The sequence below is a fragment of the Sorex fumeus genome, unplaced genomic scaffold (assembly GCF_029834395.1).
Source record: "Sorex fumeus unplaced genomic scaffold, SorFum_2.1 ptg000061l, whole genome shotgun sequence".
NCBI lineage: Eukaryota > Metazoa > Chordata > Mammalia > Eulipotyphla > Soricidae > Sorex > Sorex fumeus.
Window position 1 is genome coordinate 16,248,938 of NW_026606118.1, and position 12,162 is coordinate 16,261,099.

Genomic DNA, 12,162 nt, shown 5'->3' on the forward strand with positions numbered 1-12,162 from the left:
TGACCTTTTTCCTTTATTCCTAGCACTGTTTTATTGGAATGGTTTATTGGTCTCCCCACTTGATTGCAAACCCCTTGAGAACAGGGGTTATCTGTATTCCAAACACACAGCACAAAGGCACACACACACACACACACCATGGACTCCCTACCTGTTTAGCAAATGAGTGAAGGGAATAATAAAACTGGTGTGATAGTCTTTGGATGCCGGGAAGCTAATAGCATTGCATGCTTCTGGTTAAATTTTCATATCATTTAAAAATTTTAAATTGTTTAAATTTAATTTTTAAGCCTGATGGGGCTTGACTGGGTCAGCAGTGCAGTCCCTAATGGTCCACTTTTTGGTCTCTGCAGTACTGGGGCATCTCTGGGTTATACCTGGCAATGCTGGGAGGTATGCGTTAGGAGGATTGGCCTCGCGGTCTTTCCTATGTGAGACATGAGCTCTATCAATTACTCTGTGGTTCCAACCACGTTGTTTAGCTTTTTTTTTTCCATCATAAAAGTATTCATTGTGGGGCTGGAGAGATAGTACAGCGGGTAGGGTGCTTTCCTTGCACACGGCCAACTGGGGTTTGGTTCCCTGCCAACCCATATGGTTCCCAAAGTCCGTTAGGAGTGATTCCTGAGCCTGGAGTAACCCCTGAGCAGCACCAAAAACCAAAACACCAAAAACTAAAATATTCATTGTGCTTTAGAGGTTGAAGATCTTTCCTCTGCTCCTTTGTGAGTCATATCAGAAATATTCCAAACTTGACCACAGTTGAAAGTAATCTTTTAAATTTTTTTTTCACTAAAATGCTGTCCCATTATCGATTTATATCTATCACATCTACAAATATTAATGTATATTGAAACTCTTTTGTTCTTGGCATTAAAGATAGTGCTGAAAAACTACACATAACAAAAAAATAAGCCAATCAGGCTGGATTGAAGAGAGTGCAAAATAACCCATGTGAATGGTACGGGTGTTATTTCAGATTCATATTCACCCAGAAAAATCCACAGTTAGTTCTGAAGCATACACATATAAAACTCTATTCCACTACATAAAAAAATTGAGGCGGATGTTGAGGGAAAGAAAACAATTCTCATTGAAACAGTCTTCTAGAAAGAACATTCAAAAAAATTAATGAACGGAATAAGAGAAATAGAAATTCAATGACTTCTGCTTATCTATAGTCACACATTCCTGTGAATGAGCTGTTGCTTCTGATTCTACTATTCTGTGAGTCTCCCAAGATACGGCTAATCTAAGACAGGAAGAGAGTGACGGAGGGAGGAATGGAACACGAAAAAGAAAGAGAATGGACATGAACAAGAGAGAATAAAGTGTGTATGTGTGTGTGTGTGTGTGTGTGTGTGTGTGTGTGTGTGTGAGAGAGAGAGAGAGAGAGAGAGAGACGAGTAGAAGAATCACAGCTGAACTCTTAGCACAGCAGTAGGGCGTTTGCCTTGTGCGCAGCCGGCCCGGCTGAACCAGGTTCAATTCCTCTGCCCCTCTCGGAGACCCCAGCAAGCTAATGAGAGTATCTCGCCTGCACGGCAAAGCCTGGCAAGCTACCTGTGACATATTCGAATATCGAATATCATATTCGATATGTCAAACACAGTAACAACAAGTCTCACAATGGAAATGTTACTGGGCCCCCACGAGCAAATCGATGAGCAATGGGAGGACAGGACAGTGCTTAAACTTGAAAACCAAACCAAACCAAAACATTCCACCTTTATTGCTAACACATCTTCAGAAAGGAAACCTATTCCTTCTGCTGTTAGGAAATAATATTATGGACTTTCTACCTTGCCTTACCAAGAACATTAGTAGAGGCAAACAACAGTGTATTTACTAGGGGCACCCTAAGTTAATGCTCTTTAACCAAATGTTGCTTCTGTTGAACTGACCCCTTGCACCTCAGTGGCGAGGTAGAAAATGTTTTGGCCTCCAGCAGAAACCATCACCCCGATCTTTGAATCCCATTGCAGGTACAGTATAATAACACACACGCCTCTTGTTGGACTCTCAACAACCTGAGTGTATTAGCGGCATCTCCACCTTAATTACAGGCTGCCCAGTATCAGCTGTGCTTCCTGGAGAGAACTGGATTCTGGAGCGAGGCCATCATTGGGGAATTGTGTTTGTGTAGAGAAAAAGCGGAGTTAAGGCTGTTTGTTTTCATAAGCAGAGAGGAAGTTATCAACTCTGTGGATTCTAAAATTCTAAACCTCAAGAGCTTTTGACATTTCCTCTTTAAGGCATCAAGCAGCTGGTTCTCTTGGGAGGCTCCTAGAAACCAACTGAGTTGAATATGGGGGAAATGGAATGTGGACTTGAGAAAGAAATGCTAAGATACAGCTTGTGATCACACACACACACACACACACACACACACACACACACACACACACACACACACACACACTCCAGACTCCACAACCTGTGAGTAGCTCAACTGAAATTCTCTTTTCTGGACAGCCAGACAGCAAGAATCCAGCCTGCCCTTTGTCAAGCAGAGAACTTTCCTCCCTGCCTGTCCCCGGGGGCTCAGGCTCAGTACAATCCTCTGACAAGCTGCACAGCTGCGATCCAGCTGCCTTTGAAACAGCAGCCACCAGAAAAAAGCTCAGGAGAAACAAGAGCCACCACCAAAAAGCCCAGGGGGACGGTGCCGAGACCTCCCTGTCAGGGATTGGGGGCTGAGAGTGGCACCAGCAGAACGCTTCAGTTTACTGCACTCCGGAGCCTTCTTGCCCTCCCTCTGGGCTGCCAAGGGGTGGGGGGCGGTCTCAGCATCCGGGAACACTGGCCTGTCTCGGCGTCGGTCCTTGGTGCTTGGATTATGGCACTGGCCGTTCCCCATCAAGTAACTTCCTGCTCCTGTTGCTAGCATTGTGAGCTGGCTGCCTCGTGGAGGCGGTGCCCTGCAGGAAGGCATGTGCCAGGGTCAAACACGTAGGGACAGCAAGGATTGAGGACAGGAAACCAGGTGCAGTAGGGAGGTAGGGGGCCTTTCAGGAAGCCCCCAGTCCTGGCAGGTGAGGAGGAGGAAAGAAAGGGTCCTAGGGCTAGGGCTGGGATGGGGGGAGGGAGGGAGGGAGAGAGACAGACAGACAGAAACAGAGACAGAGAGACAGACAGATATACAGAGAGAGAGGGAGGGAGACAGAGACAGAGAGAGAGGGAGACAGACAGAGACAGAGACAGAGACAGAGATAGAGAGAGACACACAGCCAGAGACTGCCAGAGACAGAGAGAGAGGGAGACAGAGAGATAGAGAGCTAGAGAGAGAGAGAGACAGAGACAGAGAGAGGGAGACAGAAAGACAGAGACAGACAGAAGCAGACATACACACATACACAGAGAGAGACAGACAGACAGAGACAGAGAGACAGACAGACAGTCAGAGACAGAGACAGACAGAGACAGAGACAGAGAGAGGGATATAGAGAGATAGAGAGACAGAGACAGAGAGAGAGATAGAGAGAGACAGAGACAGACAGAAGCAGACATACACACACATACGCAGAGAGAGACATACAGACAGACAGAGACAGAGAGACAGACAGACAGAGACAGAGACAGACAGAGACAGAGACAGAGAGAGGGATACAGAGAGATAGAGAGACAGAGACAGAGAGAGACAGAGACAGACAGAAGCAGACATACACACACATACACAGAGAGAGACAGACAGAGACAGAGAGAGGGAGACAGAGAAAGAAAGACAAAGAGACAGAGACAGAGACAGAGAGAGACAGAGACAGAGAGAGACAGAGACAGAGAGAGGGAGACAGAGATAGAGAGATAGAGACATAGAGAGACAGAGACACAGAGAGAAGGAGACAGAGAGAGACAGAGACAGACAGAAGCAGACATACACACACATACACAGAGAGAGACAGACAGACAGAGACAGAGAGAGGGAGACAGAGATAGAAAGACAAAGAGACAGAGACAGAGAGAGACAGAGAGACAGAGAGAGGGAGACAGAGATAGAGAGATAGAGACATAGAGAGACAGAGACACAGGGAGAAGGAAACAGAGAGAGACAGAGACAGACAGAAGCAGACATACACATACATACAGAGAGAGAGAGAGAGAGAGAGAGAGAGAGAGAGCATTGACCCAAGCAGGAGTCACAAGCTGCAGTTGAGTGCTGTGCTACTCCCTTCCCCATTCCTCGCTCAGAGACTGCCACCCACTTGAAATGCTCCAGTTCAGTGTCTGAGTGCTTGGGGGAAAGCAAAGACTTGATCTTGGGCCAGGAGTGGAGACGAGCTGGCAAGGGCTCATGGTAGAGACTCCCCCGTCTTAGCCATGTCAAGCCACAGATCTGCGTAGCAAAGCTCCCGGCCTCACCGGGCCCAGAGGCCTGATGGAACTCAAGCGTGCACTTCCCGGCTTCATTTCTCATCATTCATTCCCCCGCCTGCGTGGTCCCTAACATGCTGGTCCACTCAGCAAAGGCTTGCGTGATGCTTCAGGCAGCCAAAAGTTAAAATCCAGCTCCCAGGCAACACTGTATGTTTTCTGATCCCAGCCCAGTCTCCCATACAATCTGCCAGGGGAAACATCCTGTCTTCAGAAGGTGGCCAACATATGGGATTTATACCACCAGTAAAGGGTAAAAATAGCACAGATTGAGTGCAAACAGACCCGAGAACACAGCATAGATCATCAAGCCCTGATCCATGCTCCTTAAGAAAACAATCATGCGTCCCTGTTCCCCCTCCCCCAAATTATTTTCCCTCTTGTTTGTTTGTTTGTTTTTTGATCATACCTGGCGATGTTACTCAGGTGTTACTCCTGGCGCTGCATTCAGGGATCACTCCTGACGATGTAGCCACTGCAAGGCAAGCTCCTTAAACCACTGTACTATCACTCTGGCTCCATATTTCCCCTCTTTGGGACTCAGTTAAATTGATATAAGTAGGGTTTAGAGCTATAGCACAGTGGGTAGGGCATTTCCCTCGCACGCGGACAACCTGGGTTCGATTCCCAGAATCCCATAGGGTCCTCCGAGCATCACCAGGAGTAATTCCTGAGTGCAGAGCCAGGAGTAACCCCTGTGCATCACCGGGTGTGACCCAAAAAGAAAAAAAATTTGTTTGGCATATCGAGTATTTCATGGGTAGCTTGCCAGGCTTTGCCGTGCAGGAGAGATACTCTCGGTAGCTTGCCGGGCTCTCCGAGAGGGGCGGAGGAATCGAACCCAGGTTGCCTGGGTCGGCTAGCGTTCAAGGCAAACGCCCTACCTGCTGGGCTATCGCTCCAGCCCATAAGTAAAATATCCCAGAAGAAAAATATTGTTTAGCTTTTGATGAGTTCATGACAGGAAGGCCATGAGGTACCCACAGTATAGCCCCTCACCCCCTGCAAAAGAAAGTTAATGGAGTGAAGTAGTATCCACACAGTTGAGCGGCAGCCTCCTTTTTTTTTGTTCAGAGAAATATTGACAGGGGATTGAGGTCAACTGTGCAAATGAGAAACTCTCTTTCCAAGTTCTAGCAAATGTTGGGGTGTGAGGGACAAGCAAAAGTGATCCAACGGAGAAAACACACTTTCCTGGGCTTGAGAAATTATATGGAACTCAAGAAATCAGAGTATTGGTTGTTAAGGGAGAGATTCTGAGGTTGCTGGGGCGTGAAAGTGTTCTCAGGCTGATGCTTAGCTACCAAAATGCAAAGCCCAAAGACACTCCGAGGCTCAAAGTGTCTTGCCAAGAGAAAAATGGAACTTTGCCTTCTTGGCTTCCAAAAAGAGGGTTTCCATTGGAATGGAGAAGTCATTCACATATTTTCCCACCCTCTCTGGTTTCTCTGAATCACAATGACTTTATTTTAGCTAATTACAAAAGGAAAAAGGGGTTCCTAAAATCAGGCCAAAGATCAGCCTTTAGGTTTTATATATATATATATATATATATATATATATATATATATAAAGGTAAAGGCCCTCCCGTTGATCGTTGATCGTCGATTTGCTCGAGCGGGCCCAGTAACGTCTCCATTGGAGACTTTGTTGTTACTGTGTCTGGCATATCGAATACTCTCGGTAGCTTGCCGGGCTCTCCGAGAGGGGTGGAGGAATCGAACTCGGGTCAGCCATGTTGGCCGCTTGTAAGGCGAACGCCCTACCCGCTGTGCTATCGCTCCAGCCCATATATATATATGTATATATACGTATGTATATATATATTATACATATATATGTATGTATATGTATATATGCACGTATATATTATATATAAAAGGCTAATAAAAACAGCAGGCTATGATATTGCAGGAATTACCACTAGGAGAGAAAAATTATATGGAGGAAAAGTGCTGGTGGGAAAGAATATACAAATGTTTAGGTGACTGGCTAATGGAATAAATAAGAATGTTTCGTGTTACAGAAGTGCTTCTGTTGATAAATGGGCAGGATACACTCCCAATGTAATTTAAATATGTCCACAAAGAAAATTTTCCATTTCATAACTACCACTTAGCACCACTGAGTCAAGACCTCACCATTTGCATGCTGAGTAACTGTTTACCAAGGGCACAGATGGATACAATTAGTTCTGAATAGATGTACATTATTTTAAAATGCCTACATTTAGATTGAAAGGAGGGGTGCGGGGGTCCTGTGGGAGGGAGGTGGGTACACTGGTGATGGGTGTGGTGTTGGAATTATGTGCATGAGAAACCATTATTGATATTATTGTAAACCACATAGTCTCAGTCAATAAAAAAGGAGGGTCCACTTGGGATGGGAAATGCGGGCTAAAAGTTGACTATGGACCGAACGTGATAGCCACTTAATACCTCTATTGCAAACTACAACATCCAAAAGGAGAGAGAGAGAGAACAAAAAGGAGTGCCCTGCCACAGAGGCGGGGTGAGGTGGGGTGGGGGATGGGATGGAGGTGGTGGGAGGGATAACTGGGATCATTGGTAGTGGAGAATGGGCACTGGTGGAGGGATGGGTACTTGATCATTGTGTAACTGAAATGCAAGCACGAAAGTTTGTACCTCATGGCGTTTCACTAATAAAAAAATTATAAAAAATAAAATAAAGAGGAAAAAATAAATAAAAGGTCTAAATTTAGAAATGACCAAGGCACCATAAGCCTAACAGAGATCGTTCTTGTCTCTTTATTTACTCTTTCCATTTTTAAATCATTATAAGATTTAAAGTGAGATTCCAAGATGAGTGTCTCATTCTTATCATTTTTGACCCAATTCTCAGATTAAAAATATAATACCTAACATGTAAGGAACGCTAGCTCTGTGCCAGTGACTGAGTCGAAGGCCCTAAGTGCCTGAGCTACTCCAGTCCTTATCACTGTCTGGAAAGATGGACTTGCAATCGGTCACATGTCAAGATGAGAAGGTGGAGGCATGAAAAAGTTAAGTCAACTTTCTAAGGTTGAGCTCTAAGCAGAGCTCCTAAGAGGGCAGAGCAGGAATAATCACAAAGCTCTATCAATTTAAGAAGTTCCAGGAGGACCAGATAGATAGATCAGTAAGGCAGAGCATAGCCTTTGCACACAGAAGGCCTGGGTTCCACCCCTGACTTGGCATGGCCCCAAGCATAGCCAAGAGTGAACCTCCCAAAGCCCCAAGTCAGGACGAGTCCCTGAGCATTGCTGGGTGTGGCCCCCAAAACAAACCAAAACAAAACAAAAGAAGCGACAGGAAATGACAGCCTACTCCTTCTTTGATGACAACTTGGTATGCAGGATTCTCTATTTAAATATTTACACAGAATCCAAATATGTACCCAGAGACTTTACAATGAGAATATTCCTAGGAATTTCTTAGATGCATTCAAGATATCCATCAATCTCAAGATTTCAAAGGAGGAGGCAACGCTACTTGCGAAGTAGTTTTTGTTTCAAACTGCATATCTTAGGAATACTCTAGTGGCATACCTGTAAGATGTGTGACTTTAGCATGTGTGTGTGTGTGTGTGTGTGTGTGTGTGTGTGTAACATCTATTCGGAGGCATTTGAACTGTCAGAGGCGATAGTGTAGGCAGGTGATATATCTATGTATATGGACTGATGTGAAGGTTTCACACTGGACAGTGCTGTGAGCACCACAGACTGCAGAGGCCCTTCACACATGGTAATGCCTGTGGTATGAGGGGCCTGCCACACACCAACAGTGCTCTGCTGCTACAGATGTGCGATGTGGTCCAGCCCTTCATCTAGGCTAAGCAACTTATTTGATCCTCCTGAGGTAGTGAAATGGCCAGAAAAAAAAAATCTCAAATTTTCACTTTAAGGGTCTCTCCAGTATTCTCTCACCCCATCTCTTTTGGCTTCTGGACCAGACTAGGGTGCTCAGGGGTTACTCCCAGCTCTGTGCTCAGGAGGTTGCTCTTGGTGGTTCTAAGAAACAATGAGGTATCACTGATCAAATCTGGGACTCCTACATGCAAAGCATTCACTCTAACCCATTGAACCATCTCTGCCTCCTTCTCTTCTTAAGCCAGGAACAGAGAGTAGTGATCCCCTTTTTTTTATATTTTTGGTGGAGGGAGACACACCCTGTGGTGTTCTCAGGACTTATTCCTGTCTCAGGACTCCGGGATAATTCTTGTCAGGCTCAGAGGACCATCTATGGTGCTGGGGATCAAGCGTGGGTTGGCCACATGCAAAGTAACCACTGTGTTACCACTAGGACCCAAGAGGCCATTCTTAATGAGACAACAAAAGTATATTTATTTATTTATTTATTTATTTTTTCTTTTTGCTCAGGGGTTACTCCTGGCTTTGCACTTAGGAATTACTCCTGGCGGTGCTCAGGGGACCATATGGGATGCTGGGATTCAAACCCAGGTCGGCCGTATGCAAGGCAAATGCCCTACCCACTGTGCTATTGCTCCAGCCCCAGGGACAGCAAAACTTGAGTGATGAGCTACTATCTGCCGGCTTTAGATCCAGTAGACATCCCTCCAACCCCCACCCCACCATGATGGGCTTTAAATATTTCGCATATTTTTTTATTAGAGCATGCCAAAAAATAGGTCTGTGGAGACTGTGAAATGTTTTGTGTCATTCAGAGGAAAAGAAAGATAAAAATATAACTTAGAAAAATGGTGACACTCCAGGCAGAAATAATGATACGAGTGGGTGATAACTTTTCCTGACCAGTGGGAAGCTACTTTTTTTTCTTCTGATAGGAGCACAAAATCTTTGGCTATGCGGGTTCCCTTCCTTTGGAGAATCCCTCTTCCCCTCATTAGAATGGGACCAATTGGGTGAACATCCATCCAATATTGAACACATAGTTTTTATGGATCATGTCGTTTCAGAGGTTCCCACCCCTTTTCAGGAAAACATTTACTCAACAACTCTCGCTCCCAACCCTAAAAACTAGCTTTTTTTTTTCTTTTTGTGTCACATCCGGCAGTGCACAGGAGTTATTACTGGCTTTGCACTCAGGAATTACTTCTGGCAGTGCTTGGGGGACCATATGGGATGCCAGAACTCGAACCCAGGTCAGCTGTGTGCAAGGCAAATGCCCTACCCACTGTGCTATTATCACTTAAGTCTAGCTTTTTTTTTTTTTTTTTTTTTTTTTTTTGCTTTTTGGGTCACGGCCGGTGATGCACAGAGATTACTCCTGGCTTTGTACTCAGGAATTATACTTGGCAGTGCTCGGAAGACCATATGGAATGCTGGAAATTGAACCCGGATCAGTTGTGTGCAAGGCAAACGCCCTACCAGCTGTACTATCAAATCCAGTCCCGAAAACTAGCTTCTTTAAGAGAGCAAAGCTTTTGGTCCTCAATTGCATCTAACAACCACACCCATCTTGGAATGTTCCAGAGCCCCCAGGGCGGCATTGCCCACTTTGGGAAAGGCTGGTGTGAAGGTTTCACACTGCTCAGTGCTGTGAGCACCATGGCCCGCAGAGGCCCTTCACACATGGTAATGCCTGTGGTATGAGGGGCCTATCACACACCAGCAGCTGGGGTGTGGGAAAATATTCCTTCAACTCAGAGAAGGCAGCCCAAATCCTAAAATATGCGATCTCCTTCTTTTGCCAAGGAGCCCGCTACAAGCTCCTGGGTTCCATCAGTATTATTATAACCGTCAGGGGGAAAAAAATGACAATTGTAAACTGATGACCTCACCCTTTTAACCATGTTCTGTTCATTTCGAAGGAAAACTGCCTTCTTCATTCCTGCCAACTTGTAAATGAAACAAATTACATTGGAAGACGATTATATTCATTAGCAACGAGTCCATGAAAATGGCCAGGGTGTGAATTCACCCTACATTTAGCCCAAACTAAAATCACAGAAGAACCCTGGGATCAGCAGCAGATTGTCCCTGGGTTAGAATGCTCCATTCCTCTTGAGGAGTAGATTAAGGCTTTGCTGCTTCAGAAGAGATAATGGTTCAGGTAGGAAAGGGATATTCTTGATACCCTCTTAGTGTCAATATTCCAAACCACAATGCCCAAAAGAAGGGGTGGGGGAGAGAGAGAGAGAGAGAGAGAGAGAGAGAGAGAGAGAGAGAGAGAGAGAGAGAGAGGAGAAAGATAGGGAGGGAGGGACAGAGAGAGACAGAGAGAGGGAGGGAGGGGGGGGAGAGAGAGAAGGAGGGAGGGAGGGAGGAAGAGATAGAGATAGAGGAGAGAGAAAGATAGGGAAGAGACACAGAGAGAGGGAGAGAGGGAGGGAGAGAGAGAAGGAGGGAGGGAGAGAGGAGGGAGGGAGAGAGAAGGAGGGAGATAGAGATAGAGAGATAGAGAGAGGAGAGAGAAAGATAGGGAGGAAGGGACAGAGGGATAGAGAGGGAGAGAGGGAGGGCAGGAGAGAGGGAGGGAGGAAGAGAGATAGAGAGAGAGAGGGAGAGAGAGAGAGAAGAGCCTGCCATAGAGGCAGGCAGGGGGTAGGGGGTAGGGGTTGATGGGAGGAACCTGGGGACACTGGTGCTGGGAAATGTACACTGGTGGAGGGGTGGGTGTTGGAACACTGTATGACTGAAATCCAATCATGAAAAGCTTTGTAAGGGTCTATCTCACAGTGATTCAATAAAAAGGTGAAACAAAGAAAAGAAAAGAATGAGAATGAAAAAAGAAAAAGAAAAGTGTCAGAGAGCTAGGACGAGTTTCAGTCAGTGGCCTGGCAGACCAGAGACCCATTGTTCCCTGAGCACAGAGCAGGTATCACCCCTGAACCCCACTATATGTGACCCAAAATCGTCAGATAAAACAAACAAAAAACCCGCACTTCTCATCACCAGGAAACCCTTCAAATCACACTTGACCTGATTTAGGAACAGTGATTGGTATCATTCTGACTTAACTCTCTGCTTTTCCCTTTTTTTTTTCCTTTCCATCCTTTGTTTAGTTGGGCACACCCTGAGGCTCAGGAGTCACTCCGGGTGGTGCTTGGGGACCCCCTGGTGGTACCAGGGAGGGAGCCCACACAGCCCTCATGCAAAGCACGCTCAGTCCATCAAGTTATCAAACTGGCTCAAACTGTAATTCCTGTGGGGAAGAACTGCTCGCTGCCAGCTCCTGAAACCCCAGTGTTCTGGGAGCCTGAACTCCTTGGAGGGCTGCAGGGAGGAGGCAGGGCCTCGTTGTGAAATACTGTTTATGTGTTTATTTTATCATTTAAATAATAATAATGATAATAATAAAAATTTGTTTCCATGTCCTCTAAAGCAGAGTTGAATATTACCAATAAAAAAGCAGACTCTCCTTATAATTGGTGTCAGTTGTGATGGTGGTATTCATTCTCACGCTCAACACATGTGCCACATGGCTGGCCTGGAACTGATTCTTGCACCCCAGATGGTCTCCCCAGCACTTTCAGGACTGATCCCAGAATACAGGGTAAAAAGAAAACTTGAGCACCACTAGGTGTGGCCCAATGCCTCCCACCTTCCCCCCCCCCCACCCAAGAGGGATGTTGATTTCCATTCAGAGATGCAGTGGGTCAGCCCATCCCCCCCCCCGCCCCCCAGGGCTTGAAGGATCAGTGGTGAGCCAGCACTCCCTCTAGTGAAACTTCTCAGAGCATGCCACTGTGAGAGGTCAGTATTACCTTTTTTTTTTTTTTTCCTCCAAATTGAATCACTGTGGGCTGGAGTGATAGCACAGCGGGTAGGGTGTTAGCCTTGCATGTGGCCGACCGAGGTTCGATTCCCAG